Source organism: Pelobates fuscus, chromosome 1, assembly GCF_036172605.1.
Source record: "Pelobates fuscus isolate aPelFus1 chromosome 1, aPelFus1.pri, whole genome shotgun sequence".
Taxonomy (NCBI): Eukaryota; Metazoa; Chordata; class Amphibia; order Anura; family Pelobatidae; genus Pelobates; species Pelobates fuscus.
This window is the reverse complement of record NC_086317.1, coordinates 122,466,290-122,481,640: the sequence shown is the minus strand read 5'-3', so window position 1 is coordinate 122,481,640 and position 15,351 is coordinate 122,466,290. Positions and strand designations below refer to the sequence as shown.

At 44.4% G+C, this 15,351-nt stretch overlaps 1 protein-coding gene across 1 annotated transcript in view; it reads right to left on the bottom strand.

Moving 5' to 3' along the window:
- PPEF1 (protein phosphatase with EF-hand domain 1) overlaps positions 1 to 15,351 on the bottom strand; it is a 132,674-nt gene that overhangs the window by 113,110 nt on the left and 4,213 nt on the right. The window contains exon 2 of the mRNA XM_063444297.1: positions 10,716 to 10,931. The gene's annotated coding sequence lies outside the window, so the exon portion shown is untranslated. The remainder of the gene's footprint in view (positions 1 to 10,715; positions 10,932 to 15,351) is intronic.

The window sequence follows — 15,351 nt, the reverse complement described above, 5'->3', positions numbered from 1 at the left end:
CCTAGTCATCCCCAAATGCCCCTATGCCCCCCACATTACCTATTTTTTATTCTTTATTTTCTGCCCCGATCTATATTCAGGGCGCCGCCATCTTTGTGTGGGTAGGTGAAGTCCCTGTGGGACACGTCATCTACCCACACTACACAGACTGTGAGATTCCCGCACATGCCCAGTGAAACATCTGGACATGCGAACGGGAATTTCACCTATTCATTCATTCATCAGACAGACGAATGAATAGAAAAAATCAGACGAACAAACTAACACTGTGTATCAGTGTTCGTTTGTTTGTTCGGTTTATTACAAGGAGGGAGCTACCGGCGTGCAGCTCCCTCCTTGCAATATGTAAAGACAGAAGCGGCAGGGAGCAGTGCTCCCCACCACTTCATAAGCCCCCCAGGTCCCCTCCTCACTCTATGGGGGTCAATATGACCCCCATAATAGCACAAGGGAGATTAAAATCTCCCCAATGCCCCTACTCGCTATATCGCGAGTAGGGGCATGTCCACTAAACAGTGAGCAGCCTGTGGCTGCTCACTGTAAAAAAAAAAGGGTAATAAGGGGGGGACGGGGGACCTACTGTCCTCCCCCGCCGGCCCCCACCCCTGGACGGCGGGTGGGGGCCATAATGGGAATGAGGGGGGACCTACTGTCCTCCCCTCAGGCCCCCAACCCTGGGCGGCGGGTGGGGGCCATAATAGTAATAAGGGGGGAGGGGACCTACTGTCCTCCACCCCCCGGCCCCCACCCCTGGGCGGCGGGTGGGGGCCATAATAGTAATAGGGGGGGGACCTACTGTCCCCCCCCCCGGCCCCCACCCCTGGGCGGCGGGTGGGGGCCATAATAGTAATAAGGGGGGACCTACTGTCCTCCCCCCCCCGGCCCCCACCCCTGGGCGGCGGGTGGGGGCCATAATAGTAATAGGGGGGGGGACCTACTGTCCTCCCCCCCGGCCCCCACCCCTGGGCGGCGGGTGGGGGCCATAATAGTAATAAGGGGGGGGGACCTACTGTCCTCCCCCCCCGGCCCCCACCCCTGGGTGGCGGGTGGGGGCCATAATAGTAATAAGGGGGGGGGGATCTACTGTCCTCCCCCCCCCCCCGGCCCCCACCCCTGGGCGGCGGGTGGGGGCCATAACGATAATGGGGGGGGACCTACTGTCCTCCCCCCGCCCCCACCCCTGGGCGGCGGGTGGGGGCACTATGTAAATTCCCCCCCCCCATCAAGGTGGCTAGGGGTGCCCAAGCCCCTAGTCACCCACCCCCCACCAAAATAAAAAATGCCCCTACCTACCCCCCTCACCCTAAAAAATAGTGAGGGCGGAATAAAATTGCTAACCTGTAAAGTAAAATTAAACTTACCATTCGACGTCTTCTTTTTTCTAAAATCTTAATTTTTCAGCCCCAAAAAAGGCCAAATAAAAAACCACCATAGCCGTCGAACTAAAAATAAAATAAAAAACCCGAGCGCAAAAAAAAAACCCGACGAAAAAGAAAAAACCCGAGCGCACAAAAAAATAATCCATCTTTACCCATGGAGGGCTCCGCGCAGACTGAGCTCTTATAAAGCCTTGCCCCGCCCTGCAATTAGCCTAAGAACACTCTGATTGGTGGGTTTAAGCCAATCAGAGTGCTCTTTGTCATTTTACAAGCGTGGGAAAGTTCTTTGGAATTTTCCCACGCTTGTAAAATGACACAGAGCACTGTGATTGGATGGCTTGAAAATCATCCAATCACAGTGCTCTGTGTCATTTTACAAGTGTGGGAAAGTTCTTTGGAATTTTCCCACGCTTGTAAAATGACACAGAGCACTGTGATTGGATGGCTTGAAATCCATCCAATCACAGTGCTCTGTGTCATTTTACAAGCGTGGGAAAGTTCTTTGGAATTTTCCCACGCTTGTAAAATGACACAGAGCACTGTGATTGGATGGCTTGAAATCCATCCAATCACAGTGCTCTGTGTCATTTTACAAGCGTGGGAAAGTTCTTTGGAATTTTCCCACGCTTGTAAAATGACACAGAGCACTGTGATTGGATGGCTTGAAATCCATCCAATCACAGTGCTCTGTGTCATTTTACAAGCGTGGGAAAGTTCTTTGGAACTTTCCCACGCTTGTAAAATGACACAGAGCACTGTGATTGGATGGATTTCAAGCCATCCAATCACAGTGCTCTGTGTCATTTTACAAGCGTGGGAAAATTCCAAAGAACTTTCCCACGCTTGTAAAATGACACAGAGCACTGTGATTGGATTGATTTCAAGCCATCCAATCACAGTGCTCTGTGTCATTTTACAAGCGTGGGAAAATTCCAAAGAACTTTCCCACGCTTGTAAAATGACAAAGAGCACTCTGATTGGCTTAAACCCACCAATCAGAGTGTTCTTAGGCTAATTGCAGGGCGGGGCAAGGCTTTATAAGCCTTGCCCCGCCCTGCGGAGCTCAGTCTGCGCGGAGCCCTCCATGGGTGAAGATGGATTATTTTTTTGTGCGCTCGGGTTTTTTCTTTTTCGTCGGGTTTTTTTTTTTGCGCTCGGGTTTTTTATTTTATTTTTAGTTCGACGGCTATGATGGTTTTTTATTTGGCCTTTTTTGGGGCTGAAAAATGAAGATTTTAGAAAAAAGAAGACGTCGAATGGTAAGTTTAATTTTACTTTACAGGTTAGCAATTTTATTCCCCCCTCACTATTTTTTAGGGTGAGGGGGGTAGGTAGGGGCATTTTTTATTTGGGTGGGGGGTGGGTGACTAGGGGCTTGGGCACCCCTAGTCACCTTGATGGGGGGGGGGGGGGAATTTACTTAGTGCCCCCACCCGCCGCCCAGGGGTGGGGGCGGGGGGAGGACAGTAGGTCCCCCCCATTATCGTTATGGCCCCCACCCGCCGCCCAGGGGTGGGGGCCGGGGGGGGGAGGACAGTAGGTCCCCCCCCCTTATTACTATGATGGCCCCCACCCGCCGCCCAGGGGTGGGGGCCGGGGGGGGAGGACAGTAGGTCCCCCCCCCCTATTACTATTATGGCCCCCACCCGCCGGCCAGGGGTGGGGGCCGGGGGGGAGGACAGTAGGTCCCCCCCCTACTACTATTATGGCCCCCACCCGCCGCCCAGGGGTGGGGGCCGGGGGGGAGGACAGTAGGTCCCCCCCCTCTTATTACCATTATGGCCCCCACCCGCCGGCCAGGGGTGGGGGCCGGGGGGGAGGACAGTAGGTCCCCCCCCCTACTACTATTATGGCCCCCACCCGCCGCCCAGGGGTGGGGGCCGGGGGGAGGACAGTAGGTCCCCCCCCCCTCATTATCTTTATGGCCCCCACCCACCGCTCAGGGGTGGGGGCTGGGATGGGGGGGGACAATAGGTCTCCCTCCCTTATTTTACTTTACGGCCCCCACTCGTCATTTAGGGGTGGGGGGCAATATTTTTTTTTTTTTCTACAGTGAGCAGCCACAGGCTGCTCACTGCTTACTAGACATGCCCCTACTCGCGGTATAGTGAGTAGGGGCATATTATTTACTAATACCAAGTCATTTTTACTTGGTGTTAGTAAATTTGGCTGAAAGACCAATTTAGGTCTTTCAGCCTTTTAGTAGATAGCTCCCTGATACCGTGGGAATTAGGGAGTTATCTACTAAGCGGCTGTAAGATGCAGCCACAGCAATGAATAGGATCGGAGTTTCATTCATTTGAATGAAATTCCGATCCGAACAAAGTACCGAATTGCATCCTAACACCAATGGAGAAACAGTGCTCATTCTGTTAGGATGCAATTCGGCAGTTTTGCCGGCGTTCTGTCTAAGTGACAGGACTTTCGGCAATACTGACAGGAAGCATTGTGGGAACAGGGAGGAAAGCTAGGAATCATGGGAAAATTGGTCTGACCAGCGGAAATGAAGCACACTTTGCTCCTCCGCTGGTCAGAGCTGGTCAAGCGGAGGAATCCCATAAGACAAAGAGTCCCTACTTTGTCTTATGATTTTAAAGAAAACTAAAGAAGACAGGAAGAAAAGAATAACAGATCCCGAGAGAGGGGGAGGAGAGGAAGAGATTGAGGAAAGGTAAGTTCGGCATGACAGTGCCGCTTTAATAAAATCACCATAAGGAACGGTTATCCTATACCACTTATTTCAGAACTCTTTGACACGTTAAAAGGGGCTAATATATTTACTGAACTGGATTTAGGGAGCACTTACAATCAAGTTAGAATCAAGGAAGGACATGAATGGAAAACAGCATTTAATACCCGTAATGGGTATTACGAATACCTAGCCTTTTGGGCTATGTAATGCCCCCTCTGTTTTCCAGGATCTCATCAATGATGTATTGAGAGATTTTATTTATTCATTCATGTTAGTATATCTAGATTATATACTGATATGCTCACCTGAGATAGACATTCACCATGCACAAGTTATACTAGTTCTACAGACCTAACTCAAGAATGGTCTGTATTATAAACTAGAAAAATATCTATTTGACCAGAAAGAGCTACAATTTCTTGGCTATATGATATCTGCCTCAGGACTCAAGATGGATCCCAAGAAACTAGAGGCGTTGTTGCAATGGCCTCTACCTCATGGTTTAAAGGCTATCCAAAGGTTCATCGGGTTTTTCAATTATTATCATAGATTTATTTAAAACTTTTCTACGATAATAGCCTCAATCACCAATTTGACACGTAAGACGGTTAAAGGTACATTATGGGCCTTTGAACAACTCAAGGCTTAATTTGCGTCAGCCCCCATACTTGCTCATCCTGATCCCAGCAGATCTTTCATATTAGTAGTGGATGCCTCTGAACAGGGGTTGGTGCTATACTGTCCCAGAGAGAAAGTCATGACAAACAGCTGCACCCATGTGGCTTCTTTTCTAAAAAGCTATCCCTAGCGGAAAGAAATTATGACACAGGTAATAGAGAGCTATTGGCTATGATATTGGCACTTAAAGAGTGGAGACATCTAGTGGAAGGATCCAAAGACCCCCATAACCATCATAACTGATCATAAAAACCTGGAATATATAGGGGAGGCTAAAATAATGTCATCCAGACATGCTAGATGGTCTCTGTTTCTTTCTCATTTCAATTATATCATCACTTATAGGCCTGGTACTAGGAACATAAAGGCTGATGCATTATCTAGACAGTATGACACGGAGGAGGAACAGGAGCAAGAGAACACTCCTATTATCCCTCCTGAATGTATTTTGTCTTCCACTGTCCTTTCTTTGCCCAAAGCTCTTCTTGGTGTCATAATTGCGGCTCAACCTCAGGCACCTAGCAATAAACCTTCAGGTCTCCTGTTTGTTCCTGAAACTGAAAGAAGAACGATTCTTGCTATGTTTCATAATAACGTTACAGCTGGTCATCCAGGTACACGCAAAACCATTTCAGCGGTAACCAGAAAGGTCTAGTGGCCCTCTCTTAAGGTTGATGTTATCACTTATATCAACACTTGCTAGACTTGTGCCGTCTCTAAGGTTCCACACAAATTGAAATGTGGGTTGTTTTAACCACTGCCTGTGCCTCTCATTCCATGGTCTCATATAGCCATGAACATCATTGTGGAGTTGCCTGTCTCAAAGGGTTATAACACTATACTCATGGTCATAGATCGATTCTCTAAAATGGACCATTTTGTCCCGCTTAAAAAATTGCCTTCCTCACAAGACCTTGCTCAGAATTTTATTAAGGAAATAGTGAGATTACATGGGATTCTTCAAAACATTGTTTCTGACAGAGGGTCTCAGCTCATTTCTCGATTATGGAAGTATTTTTGTAAAGAATTGGGTATTGACCTGTCATTTTCTTCATCTTATCATCCCCAAACTAATGGGGCTGCCGAAAGGGCAAATCAATCTCTGGAAGTATTTCTACGTTGTTCCCAGGATAATTGGGTTGACCTCTTGCCCTGAGCGGAATTTGCCAGGAACAACGCTACGCATGACTCTTCCAAACTTAGTCCTCTTTATGTTGTATATGGTCTCCACCCTACTGTATTACATTCTGTGTTCTCTGATACAGATATCCCCACTCTGGATAAGCATCTGACCTCTATGAAGAAAACATGGGATCTGGTTCATTTTTCCTTAGCTGGTGCTGCTTCCCGTTTTAAGCAAAATGCTGATAAGAGACGTAGTGCTGCACCTTCTTATCAAGTATGGGACAAGGTTTGGCTGTCCACTAGACACATTAGACTCAGGGTGCCCTCTATGAAATTTGCTCCTAGATACATTGGTCGTTTCCGTGTTTCAGGTAGGATGAATCTGGTGTCTTATGTCCTTGACCTCCCTGCTGACCTTTGAATACCCCGTACTTTTCAAGCTTCTTTATTAAAGCCATTTATCTGCAATAGACACACTACTGCTTCCGCGCCTCCCCCTCCCTTGGTGGTTGCGGGACAGGAAGAGTACGAAGTCCATTTTGTTTTCGACTGTTTTGGACTCCAAGACACACGTAAAGTCACAGACCGGGATCACTGAGTGCTGAGGTGCATGGTACGTAAAAGCGCCAACGTTCTCCTGATTCCATAGCTGAAGAGTTCCAAACTTCCATTGGCATTAATATCAGCACAAAAACTGTGTGGCAGGAGCTTCATGAAATCGGTTCCCATGGCCAAGCAGCTGCATGCAACACTCACATTGCTAAGTAAATTCCCAAGCATTGGATCGAGTGGTATAAAGCATACCACCACTGGGCTCTGGAGCAGTGGAAACGTGTTCTGTGGAGTAATGAGTATTATTTGTTTTTTTGTGTTTTCTCTTGAGGATCCTTGATTGAATATTGAATGCATGTATATACAAGATGAAAAAACAAAAGTATGTATATGTGTATTTGTATACCACACTATAAGGGTATCGTACATTACGTTACTAATTCCCACCATTAGGCGCAGTTTATCACCTATTGTTGTGTCATATACTGCATCTTTGCACAAGGTTCTGGAATTCCTTGTTTACTGCTGCCACCTATTGTACGCTATAGAGAGTGTCTATACTATTTTGTTATATACAAATATATATCATATTGCTGCAAATTTATATATAATGTATGCAGATTTGGTCAATATGTTACAATGGCAGAGAAAAGGTGTCCAGGTCATCCAAAACAGATTTCTATTGCAACAGAGTGACTCTGTTTTGGAAAATCTGTGTGTGCTTGGACATCTCTTTTCTCTGCCATATTGATTGGAGTTTTAGCCAACCCGGTCTGTGTGGCACCATAGGAAGAGTCCTATTATGTTTTACGCATGTGCAGTCCTACATCTGATGTTTTCACAATAGGTTACAATGGAGCTGCACTCATAAGAGTGCTGTGTTATAATAGCACTATAAATATTGAGATCTTTAACCCTGAATCTGCGAAATTCAGATGTTTGGATGTGTGCTTTACTTTAAAATCAAGTAATTCCTTGCATTGTTAATGTGTCGTGAATCTGTCCCTTTTTACTGCAACTGTCTATCTCTAGGAATTGTTATTTCGGGCCCCACTGTTACATCTGCTGTGTCCTCCACTGCATCAAATGTTTAAAACTCTTCCGGATACCTGGTAACTACTCATGGCTTCCCTTCTGACTTCCTTCATGGATAACTCCTTAGAACTCTGCTGGATTTCTTGGTAACGAATATTGGCTATGGATATTGGACTTTAAGTTTGAATCAACCCTTATAACACTGATTGCTTTCCTAATAACTACTACTGGCTTATATAATCGGACTTGCCTCACAGATTTCCCCGTATAACTCATCTGGAATTCCTGGTAAAGATATTTGGCTGTGTACATTGGACTTGATTTTAGAACTACACTTACTAAACTTCTAGATGTTATGAGAGATTCTCTGTTGACTATTTCTTTAGAAAGAAGATTGCCCATCAAAGTAAGTTTTGGTTTCTTTATAAATGTAAACAGTTTGAAATAATCTATAAAAAAAATCAGACAGAATCCTACAACGCTGAAGGAGAGCAACGCACATGCTAACCCTCATGGACGCTAGAGATGCCATCACTACTATCACTCCCAATGATTCCACATTATCTAAATTGCAGGAAGTCTCTACTCTAGAGTGGAAAGTCACATAACATATGACCTCAGTATGCAGAGAGTCAACTAGTTTTAATGATCTGGTAAACACTATTTTTAATGCATTAAACAATATGGTAAATTACTCTTTTGCTATGCACAGTCCTCGGTTTTAAGGAAATCTCTTTTGCAACTTGTTCCACTTCAAATAGACTTTATACTTGATTATTTCTAGCCCTCTGGACCACTTTCCCACTCCCTAGCATGCATTGACACCGTTCACCCCAACATGTGTATGTTTGCGTCTGGAGCTGTATGTGTGTGGAGGTTAGTGCAGCGCGTTGTGTGTATGTGGGGGCTGCCTTTGTGCATTGTGTTTATGGTGATACAGCATTGGGCAGTGAGTGTAACATTGTTGGGGTATGAGTGTGACATGGTTGGAAGAGGGAGATTGACAGCGTGAGAGGAGTGTGGGGGAGTTAATGTGAGTGTTGCAGGGTGAGCGAAGGGACAGGGTATGAGGGAGGGTGACTGTGTGTGGGGTGCCAGTGTGTGTGTGTGTGTGAGGTGACAATGTGTGACAAATACACAGACACACAGGTGCATACACTGACACAAAAGCAGATACACAGTGATACACATACAGATAAACAGACACACGTAAATACACTGACACACATGCAGATACATAGATAACACATAGAGATATACAGACAAACACACACTGACACACATGCGGATACACACATACAGGTACATACATGCAGATACACAAACAAATACAGATACAGTCGCACAAATACACACACTGACATACATGCAAAAACATACACACAGACACAAACAGACACACAGATACACACACTCAGGGCCGCCATCAGGGGGTGACAAAACTGCCGCAGGTACATCTGCACCAGGGCCCATCAGGTGGCCCAAGCATTTAGGGCCACCCGATGGGCCCTATATCTTCAGGGGCCCGGTCAGCGCTGCAGCCGGGTAATTGCGTGACCGGGCCCCTTTAAAAAAAAAAAATTGCGGCCAAACCGCTAGGGCTGCTGGGAGGAAGTGACGGTCAGAGCAAAAGGAGAGCGGAGGAGAGGACACCAGAGGGCAGAGGCATCCACTCCCATCATCCCCAGCCACCCTCCTGCAACTTAAAGGTAAGAGGAGGGTGGCTGATAAATGAGGTGTGTGTATGTATGTGTCTGCAATTATGTATGTCTGTTTGTTTGTATGTCATTATGTATGTATGTCTGTGTATGTATGTATGTCTGTCTGTGTGTCAGTATGTCAGTATGTAAGTCTGTCTGTGTGTGTGTCAGTATGTATGTCTGTCTGTGTGTCAGTATGTATGTCTGTCTGTGTGTGTGTCAGTATGTATGTCTGTCTGTGTGTCAGTATGTCAGTATGTCTGTCTGTATGTGTGTCAGTATGTCTGTCTGTCTGTGTGTGTGTCAGTATGTATGTCTGTCTGTGTGTGTGTCAGTATGTATGTCTGTCTGTGTGTGTGTCAGTATGTCAGTATGTATGTCTGTCTGTGTGTCAGTATGTCTGTCTGTGTGTCAGTCTGTCTGTGAATGTATGTATGTATGTCTGTCTATGTGTCAGTATGTCTGTCTGTGTGTGTATGTATGTATGTCTGTCTGTGTGTGTATGTATGTCAGTATGTATGTATGTCTGTGTGTCAGTATGTCAGTATGTCTGTCTGTGTGTGCGTCAGTATGTATGTCTGTCTGTGTATGTATGTCTGTGTGTCAGTTTGTCAGTATGTATATATGTATGTCTGTTTGTGTGTATGTCAGTATGTATATATGTCTGTCTGTGTGTGTATGTCTGTGTGTGTGTCAGTATGTATGTATGCATGTATGTCTGTGTGTGTCAGTATGTATGTCTGTCTGTGTATGTATGTATGTATGTCTGCTGTCTGTGTGTCAGTATGTATGCATGTATGTATGTGTGTGTGTGTATGTCAGTATGTCTGTGTGTATGTGTGTGTTTGTCAGTATGTATATATGTATGTATGTCTGTGTGTGTATGTATAAATATATGTCTGTGTGTATGTCAGTATGTCTGTATGTATCTGTGTATGTATATATCTATGTGTGTGTATGTATGTATATCAGTGTGTATGTGTACGTATGCCATTATGTATGTCTGTATGTCAGTTTGTATGTATGTCTGTTTGTCAATATGTATGTATGTCTGTTTGTCAATATGTATGTATGTCTATGTCTGTATGTATGTACATCAGTGTGTGTGTGTATCTGTATCTGTGTATGTGTCTGTGTGTATGACTGTTTCAGTATTTGTGTCTGTTAGTATGTGTGTATCTTTCTGTGTGTGTGTGTTTGTGTCCTTTTGTGTCTGTGTGTGTGTATTCCTGTGGGCGGGATTTGGAGGCGGGGCTTGTAGGCAGGTACAAGGGGGCCCAGACCTTGAGCTGTGTTAGGGGCCCCACAATTTCTGATGGCGGCCCTGCACACACTGACACATATACAGACACACAGATACACATACAGACAAACACACAGACACACAGATACACATAGAAACAGATACACATAGAAACAGATACACATACAGACACACATACAGACAGACACCCAGATACACATACAAACGGATACATATACCTAAATACAAATACATGTATATTTTTAGCCACCTCCTGTTTCCTACCTTTTGGTTGCAGGAGGGCGACTTACCTGGGGTCCAGTGGATGGTTCAGGCTGTTGGGAGTCAGAGCTTCCAGCTCTACCACTCTGCCCCATCCTCTCCTTCAAGTCCTGCATGCTGCTCGATGTTAGCACTCTCGTCATCACAGGGGCCCGGTCGCGCAGTTAAAGGGCTGCAGCGCTGACCGTGCCCCTGAAGACACACTGCCATTGGGTGGCCCTAAATGCATGGGCCACCTCAGCGAGCTGTAAAAAAATATAAGATACACATATTTGTGTCTCACGAGTACAACAGTACCTTAAATATACAAGTTTTATGGGGTTTTGTAACATTACAGTGTCAAATATAGAGTTTGCTAATTAAATTCTCTGGTATGTCTGCCTGGACCTTGGTAGGGGGAAGGGGGAGCATGGGTGGAGCCTGACCCAGGGCCGAGGGACATCGGCGCTGAATTCAGGTGAGTGGCATGGGATGGGAGCAGGAGGGAGGGGCACTCCAGGATTCTACAGTGCCAGGAAAACAGTTTTGTTTTCCTGGCACTGGAGAATTCCTTTAATTTGCCGGTGAATAATTTCCCACCATGCCTTTGGCAGATTGCTGATCTATCTCTAGATTACGATTCTTATGGTTTCCTGACACAGGGGACTCCAGACACCATAATTGTTTCAATTGGTTAAAGTAGTTATAGTACCTAGATTAGAGTGTCCCTATAAAATATCAGCATCCCTCAAGTTAGGACAGTTTGGTACATCTTCAAAGCAGTATCCAGGGATACTGTATGTGACAGCCTTTCCCCTCTATATGCAACTTAATAGACCAGAAAGTAAAAGCTACTATGTGTTCACAAACATTTACTATATAGATACCCTGTCTAAGTAAGAAGTGCAATACTCACTTTCATTGTTGGATTAGTTTGTATTGCTTCCTTTCAAGCATTTAATATATTATATAGCATATTTATTGTTCATAAATATAGGAAAAGATCTTTATTAGATCACTTCTCCAGATGAAAAATCCAATTCAAGTTATACCAGTTAAAATCCTTTTAAATATAAAAAGATTTGGTGCACAAATATGAAGAGCCATTATAATAATTTGAGATTAGCTCAAGCACAGAAACTGCAGTAACTTGTACAAACAGTTTTAATTAACCCTAACAGAATTGATTTTAATCAAACGGGAATTACACACAAGAACATTAAGCAGCTGAGACTTTGGCCTCAGTCCCTAGACATGTAATCATTTTACATTACGGATGCTGGGTACTGTTCCTTATGTAAAGGTGCAGTAACTGAAAACAATGTTGTTTAAGAAACATAAAGGATATAATAATTGTATGCCGTAATCCCAGGGATTATCAAGCAACTTCCTCAATCCTCCTTTTAGCTGCTCCACCTTTGGATGTCCTCATTTAATTGTACATACGGTATTAAGTCCTCATTCTTCTTTGTTCAGGATTAAAAAACGACTGTTCCCCCCAAGGTGATTGTGGCCAGAGAATTCGAGGCATTGTAGTCTAACAACATCTGATAAAGGCTGATTTTAACAAACCTGATGTAGGGTAATCTATTGCAATACCAAAGGCCTGCACAACCATTAGGCGAACTAAGCATTTGCCTGGGGCGCCATCCTGCAGAGGCACCCAACGTGATGTTTCCTGGTGGGCTGCTCCTGTCTTGGGCCGCAGCGCTGGGTGAGCGGCTCTTTAGCTGCCTCCCCCCAGTGTCTGGTGGAGTGCTTGGAGTCCTCGGTGAGCACTAGGAGCATCCATTGGCGGAGGTACCCAACAGGGTTACAGGAAGCTCCGTTACACATACATTTGGCTATTAATGCTGGTTTGGGAATAAAGGTTGTTAGGTACAGTTTTCCCATTTTCTTTCCTTCATCTGAAACATTTAGTGCTTTTTACACTTTAATTATTATCATTGCTCAGGTAGTATTACCATATTGACATGTTTGTGCAGGAAACTTATGACTTTTTAAAATTTTGTTAAACCTAACCTCCAAGTGCTATCTGGCAGTAGGTGACGTTCATGAGCTCCTAATGTGAAATCAGTTAATTAATCACAGCTGAGATCTGAGATTTCAATCGTGGCTGGGATTTCCAAAGCAATTAATAATCACAGCCAAGATCTTAAAGTGACTTCACACCAAAAGTTCACAAATTCCACATACTGCCAGACAGCATTTTCAAGTCCTACGTGCTCTGCAAAATAACAGAAATCTGGTAAATCTACACACAATATGTACCCTGTGTGACTTGAGCCCTATGACCAGTTATCAACCAAACAAAAAGTTTTTAAAATATAAATTTAAATGTATTTATTTATAAATCATGCCATTTTAATTTAACAATCTGAGTTTGTATCAGGATACAAGGTACGTATTTGCAACTCACCGTGTACTCACTGAGAAAAAAAAACCCAAAACATCTCTTGTATTAAAGAAAGAAAAAGACTCTATAGGCACCCAGACCACTTCAGTTCATTGAAGAGGTCTGGGTGCAGTGTCACTGTCCCCATTAGTCCTGCAATGTAAATCATTGCAGTTTTGTAGAAACTGCAATGACTATATTGCAGGACTAAGACTGCCTCTAGTGGCTATTAATTAAACAACCACTAGAGGCTAGGCGACTTTTGGTTGACTGACGCTGGACATCTTCACACTCTGCATGAATGCATCTATCATCAGCTGTGCATCCCCTGTTGAATGTCGTTGGAGGAGGTGGAGCGTCGATCCAGCTCCGAGTGACATCGGTGCTGGAATCTGGTGAGTATGCAAAGTTTTTTTTTTCAACCCTTTCTGTTCAGGGATGGGGACCGTGAGGAAGGGGATGAGGGGAACTATAGTGTAAGGCAGCGTTTCCCAATTGGTGTTCCGTAGAACCCTAGGGTTCCGTGAGAACAAAATTGGGGTTCCATGGCACTTTACCCATCCGGTGGTCCAAGAACTTAGGGCCATCCGATGAGTATCGCTAAAGAGCGGCTGAGTCAGGCGCCGTGGCTGTTTAACAGCGAGACCAGGTCCCTGTATGCTGGGATGCTGGGAGGAAGTGACAGTCTGTCACTTCCTTTCAGACTTAGAGCGCTAAGAGGAATGGAGATAGGCAGCAGTGAGGAGTAAACTGCTGCCGACCTGGCACACCAGCCTCAGTCTGCTGTATATCAGTGTGTGTATCTGAGTGTGTGTTTGTATATGTCAGTGTGTTTACCTGTGTGCCAGTGTGTATTTGTGTGTCAGTATCTGTCAGTGTGTATTTGTGTGCCAGTATCTGTCAGTGTGTATGTGCCAGTGTGTATCTGTACATTGGTGTATCTGTTAGTGTGTGTATATGTGTGACAGCTTGTGTATCTGTCAGCGTGGGTGTATGTGCCAGTGTGTATATGAGTGTGTGTGTATATGTGTATCTGTGTGTCAAGGTGTGTGTATCTCTATGTCTGTGTGTGTATCCGTGTGCCTGTGTGTATTTGTTTGTCAGTGTATATCTGTGTGTCAGTGTATTTGTCAGTGTGTGTATCTGAGTGTGTATGTGCCAGTGTATGTGTATCTGTGTGTGTGTGTATGTGCCAGTGTGTATCTGTGTTTGCATGTGTATCTGTGTGTCAAGGTGTGTGTATCGGTGTCAGTGTGCATCTCTGTGTGTATATGTGTTAGTGTGTATATGGCTGTGAGTATGTGCAGGTGTGTTTGTTTGTTAATGTGTATGTATATCTGTGTAAGTATGTTTGTGGCAGTGCATGTGCAGACATCCCAGCAATCAAACACTAACACAACACACTACTGCAAACAAAAACAAGACATACAAAGACACCACTGAACTGCAACTCTAAAATTATATACAAACACCAATACTACACACAAATGTACATCCACGTTTAAAATCCAACACTACATCCAAACACACCCCTGTATGCTAAACAAAAATTACATACAAACACATCCCTGTATTAAAATGCTAAAATTATATACAAACACCAACTCTACACACAGAAGCACACCTGCTCCTAAGTACTACAATCTGTTTACTATCTGTAGAAATGAGTGTGTCCCTATAGCAAAATAAAAACATTTACCAAAAAATAAAACATTATGCTCAAATAATTGAAAGGTTTATAGGGGACGAGGGGGGTGTTGTTCAGGTGTTGTCCCTTCACTTGGCAAAGTAGATACATGGTTGGAAAGTTGCAGTATCGTCTCCCTCACATTTTGTCACACCACGACTGGTACTCCACTTGCAATAAGATAATCAGCAAGAACCTTGACCCCAGTTAGTGTCAAGGTGAACTGATAGTGGGAGAAAGAAAGGGTAGGGGTGAGTTGGTTTCCCAGGGTTCCCATAATTGGCAGCTTAAGTTCCATATACTTATAATTTTCACAATGCTAATTATCCATACAATAAGTCAGTTGCGATAAAATCCAAAGTAACATACACACATCATAACCTTTGTACAACTTGGTCCCACATCCCCTTTTTTGTTTGTTTGTTTTTTTGTACTTGAGAACTATTGGAGAGAAGAACTAGGAGTTATACACCATTAACCAATCCTTCCAATGTTTTTCATGATCACCTTCTTTACCTCTTAGTTTGTAAGTTATTTTTTCCAAATGATATGTTGAGTCCACACCCGCGAGCACCCCATCTACATGGGGGGGTTTGTTTGCTTT